Source organism: Limulus polyphemus, unplaced genomic scaffold (assembly GCF_000517525.1).
Source record: "Limulus polyphemus unplaced genomic scaffold, Limulus_polyphemus-2.1.2 Scaffold7062, whole genome shotgun sequence".
Classification (NCBI taxonomy): domain Eukaryota; kingdom Metazoa; phylum Arthropoda; class Merostomata; order Xiphosura; family Limulidae; genus Limulus; species Limulus polyphemus.
In genome coordinates this window covers 38,132-43,526 of record NW_013672672.1, presented here as the reverse complement: position 1 = coordinate 43,526, position 5,395 = coordinate 38,132, and the positions used below count along the sequence as shown (strand labels likewise).

General features: G+C 30.1%; 1 long non-coding RNA gene across 1 annotated transcript in view; it reads left to right on the top strand.

Annotated features, from left to right (window-relative positions):
* The first annotated feature begins 1,174 nt into the window (after positions 1-1,174).
* Positions 1,175-5,395, top strand: part of LOC111089695 — a 6,556-nt gene continuing 2,335 nt past the window's right edge. The window contains exon 1 of the long non-coding RNA XR_002613922.1: positions 1,175-1,278. This is a non-coding gene — a long non-coding RNA (uncharacterized LOC111089695). The remainder of the gene's footprint in view (positions 1,279-5,395) is intronic.

Here is a 5,395-nt window from a genome sequence, read left to right as displayed (position 1 = left end):
TAGTATAGTATTATTTATGGTAGTTTATGTTTGTGGCTATTATAAATAATTATATGTTTAGTATAGTATTATTCATGGTAGTTTATGTTTGAGGCTATTATAAGTAATTATATGTTTAGTATTATTCGTGGTAGTTTATGTTTGTGGCTATTATAAGTAATTATATGTTTAGTATAGTATTATTTATGGTAGTTTATGTTTGTGGCTATTATAAATAATTATATGTTTAGTATAGTATTATTCATGGTAGTTTATGTTTGAGGCTATTATAAATAATTATATGTTTAGTATAGTATTATTTATGGTAGTTTATGTTTGTGGCTATTATAAATGATTATATGTTTAGTATTATTCATGGTAGTTTATGTTTGTGGCTATTATAAATAATTATATGTTCAGTTTAGTATTATTTATGGTAGTTTATGTTTGTGGCTATTATAAGTAATTATATGTTTAGTATAGTATTATTTATGGTAGTTTATGTTTGTGGCTATTATAAATAATTATATGTTTAGTATAGTGGTATTCATGGTAGTTTATGTTTGAGGCTATTATAAATAATTATATGTTTAGTATAGTATTATTTATGGTAGTTTATGTTTGTGGCTATTATAAATAATTATATGTTTAGTGTAGTATTATTTATGGTAGTTTATGTTTGAGGCCATTATAAATAATTATATGTTCAGTTTAGTATTATTCATGGTAGTTTATGTTTGAGGCTATTATAAATAATTATATGTTCAGTTTAGTATTATTTATGGTAGTTTATGTTTGTGGCTATTATAAATAATTATATGTTTAGTTTAGTACTATTTATGGTAGTTTATGTTTGAGGCTATTATAAATGTTTATGTTCAAGATTCTCAGTAGGTTGTATTTTATTTAATGCAGTAAGTAGTTGTTATATTAAGAATTTTTCATCATATTTTAATGTCTTTGAGAAAAACATTTTAATATCTAGAAATGAAAACTACATGTGTTGATGTATTATTAGTGGTTATGATACAGTTAATTAGGAGCCAGCACAGTTTTGTGCATCATTAATTACACCTTGATGGTAATTAGATGTACCAATTCTACATGTTCCGAGAAAGCCCAAGTCTTCATTTATTATGTATTTCTTTACAGAAAGAAAAAAATAAAAATGTGGTATGTGTATTTATTATATTTTAGATTACTGAATTAAAGGCCAAACAGTCTACTTCTGACAAAGAAGCACGAACAAGAGTACAGACTCTCCAAAAGAAAAATAATGAACAAGTTCAGGAATTGCAGGTAAACCACTTAAAATTATACTGTTTTATTAACTGTTGATTGTGGCTACATGTAAGTTTGGTTCGCTAAAATGTAAACGTGATACTGAAAACACATTAACTCTATAGTATTTTTCACATATCAAATTGTAGTTTATTTAGACATTTTTTTTCATTCATGAAAATTTTTTCATGATAAATTATATCTTATGAAGGGTACAGACAAGACATCAGGTAAGTGTAGTTAGATTTAGTAAGTACATTCCAGTAACTTAAATCCTGATATCTTGAATATTATTGTTACATTTATTGGATATAAATTGATCTTGACTAAGGTTATTGTTTTCTATACTTAATGATGAAACTTGAGGTCACCTGTAACAGGCAGTGCCCTTAGGGCTAGTTGTTGGAGCCTCGACTTTACTGCCAATTATACCAAATTTAGTTAATTGAGGATTGCAGTGGCAAGTGGAGCTCACAAGTCATTAACTCAAGGTAATTTATGGTTAGACTAAAGAAATGGATTCTGAGAGTGATGTTCAACAAAAAACATCAAATTTATTTCAATTCTTACACATAATATACACTTTTAATTACAGCAGTTAAACACTTCTTAAGAATCTAACTTTCACTTTGAAACTAAGCACTATTAACCAATATAGTTCACATATAATATTTCATTCTGCTATAATCATTAACTTTCATATACAGCAGTTAAACACTTCTTAAGAATTTAACTTTCACTTTGAAACTAAGCACTATTAACCAATATAGTTCACATATAATATTTCATTCTGCTATAATCATTAACTTTCATATACAGCAGTTAAACACTTCTTAAGAATCTAACTTTCACTTTGAAACTAAGCACTATTAACCAATATAGTTCACATATAATATTTCATTCTGCTATAATCATTAACTTCCTTTATATGAATACTTTGAATAAGAGAAATAGCAATTCTATACCTACAACGAGGTGTGACTGGAGGTTGGATATCTTCATATTCATAGTGGAAACTGTTATCAGCTCTGGAAGAACCTCAATTCTTCCTGGAGATTTTTAGCTCCAGACATGAGTTTTTATACTATATTTTCTTTGTATTCTTTTGATTTTCCAAATAGTAGTCCTAACTACCTACAAGTAGTTTTAACACTAAAAAAAAGAACCAAAACTCTCAAGTAATTGGTTACTGTGATGGTGAGTGCTTCGGTTGCCTTCTCGCTTATATTACTACACCAGGCTGTAGTAATGAATCTTGCATCAAAGTGCTGATTTTACTTGCTATCATAACCTTTTTAGTTGCTTCTACAGTGCTACTAACTCAGCATCAGTAACTTTTCACTGTTAAATTCGTGACATTTTTTATACCTTTTAACTCATGATTCTCATTACTAACTAACCTGTGATTCGCCTAGTTCTTGACCCAGTTTCGTAATACACTCATTACTAACTAACCAGCTAACTGTGATTCGCCTAGCTCTTGACCCAGTTTCGTAATACAGGCATGCTTACTTCTTTATGTAGATGTACCACATTAAGAAAACTTATTTTTCTTTAGTTTCTTTTTATAAAAATTGTACTGAAGTAATTGTAAAATTCACTTAAAAACACCCAATTCTTTCACACCATTAGATCTTTACTGTGTGTTTATGATTTATAACTGAAGTGGTGACCAGTGTATCAGTCAAGTTGGAAGTAACTATATTTATATAAAATTTAATGAAGAATAGTACTAAATTAAACAATATATGAGTATTTAGCATTCTTTTAACAATGGTATTTCACGATGGAACAACGGTATTTCACAATGGAACAACGGTATTTCACAATGGAACAATGGTATTTCACAATGGAACAATGGTATTTCACAATGGAACAACGGTATTTAGCAATGGAACAATGGTATTTTTCACAATGGAACAATGGTATTTTTCACAATGTTATTTCACAATGGAACAACCAGTATTTAGCAATGGAACAACGGTATTTCACAATGGAACAACAATATTTAGCAATGGAACAACGGTATTTCACAATGGAACAATGGTATTTTTCACAATGGAACAATGGTATTTCACAATGGAACAATGGTATTTCACAATGGAACAACGGTATTTCACAATGGAATTTTCACAGTGGAACAACAGTATTTCACAATGGTATTTTTCACAATGGAACAACAGTATTTCACAATGGAACAATGGCATTTTTCACAGTGGAACAACAGTATTTCACAATGGTATTTTGGCAGTTTCACAATCTAATAAAATTATGGAAAAAATCTTACTATATGAATGTTCTTAAGCCAAAAGTAGGTACTATTTAACTGTCGCTACGGGTAGGTCAAAGTGTGCTTGTCGTGTATTTTTAAATAGTTATATTCAAAATTTAAACTGCTTTATTATCATTACACAAATAAACTTGACATCAAAACACAGTTAATAAATCAAATTTTAATATTATATATCCTCTAATATGAGAATTGTGACATTTGTTCTGTGGGTCTCAATTTATTTACAACCACTCCTGGGAGTACTCCTTGAGTTGTATTCGTTTACAGTCATAAACTAGAAAATTAGACCACTTGCCACACCCACCTGATACATCCTCTTTTTTTACAAATTGTCAATAGTTTCTGACATTTTATACTGTATTGTTTATAACCAATAGAAAGACAGAGTATTGTCTATTTTATTTTCAGTTTGATAGTTTCTCTCTCGGTGTTCAGATCGACAAGCTTAGCTACATTTTAAAGGCTCTTATGCCATAGTTAAAAAGCCAGTTATTGTGTGTTATTATATTTAAGTAAATAAAAAATTGTTTAGTATACTAAAATTATTAGTATAAAAAAAAAAGTTGGCTTAAATTACATTGTCAGCGGACGACACAAAAACAAAAGGACACAAAATAGTACTTTATTTCTCTTTTTTGCATGTTTATTCTTTATTTATTATTATAAAAGTAGCTAAAATGTAAAAATTAGAAACTTGTTAGGTTAGATTGAAAAAGTAGTAATAATTCTTCACAAGGTATGCTTGTGAAGAGCTCGTGGTACATCATTAAATACAGCAACTTGAGCTACATGTTTGCCATTTCACTTACAACTTGTGTGGTAGGATTATTAGTTAGACATGATTCAAAGGATAATAAAATATAGACATAAATTATAAATAAATTAATATTAGGTCATCAAGAAATTAATGTCCCATTTTGGAACACTTTCATTAACTCCCCCCCCCAAAAAAAAACGTAACATCACGTATAATAGTTAAACAAAGTTTCTAAATGTCACGTTAGTGTAGCCTATATAATGTATAAAGTTTAGTATACTCTAATACATTATAGTGATGGCACACGACGAGACACACATTCAGCATGTAATGCTGTTTGAATACAAGAAAGAAAACAACGCCTCTGTTGCCACAAAGAATATCAAAGAAGTTTATGGAAATGTTTTGAATGTTCATAAGTGTCAACGATGATTCAGCAACTTTCGTTCAGGTGACTTTAGCCTTAAAAACTAATGGCAGGGGCCGACATGTTGGAATTGATATTGATGCTCTGAAGATGCCTCTTGAGTCTAACCCAAAGCAACACACTCGTGAAATGGCCCTGAAATTGCATGTTTCTCATGAAACAACATGTAAAAATCTAAGGGATATGGGAAAACTCCATAAAGAAGGTGTTTGGGTGCCTCACGAACTCTTTGATGATTATCGTTTCCAACATGTGAACATTTGCTTCATCTCTTCTGGTGTGTGAACCATTTTTGGACAGAATTGTTACTGGTGATGAAAAATGGATATTCTGTGCAAATGTTAAAATGCCAAAAACAATGGCTCGGTTCTAGACAAAAACCATTTCCAACCCCAAAACTTGGACTCCATCTGCAGAAAGTGATGCTTTGCATTTGGTGGGACATTGAAGGAGTAATTCATTTCAAACTCCTCAATCCACAGTGAACTGTCACTACAGATATCTATAGTCAGCAACTGGAATGTTTAAATCAAACCCTTCAATCGTTCTCCCCCACCCACCATATTCTCCAGATATGGCATCACCAGATTACCATCTTTTGTGTTCGCTGCAACACCATCTTAATGGGAAAATGTATGCAAATGTGGAAGGTGTTAAA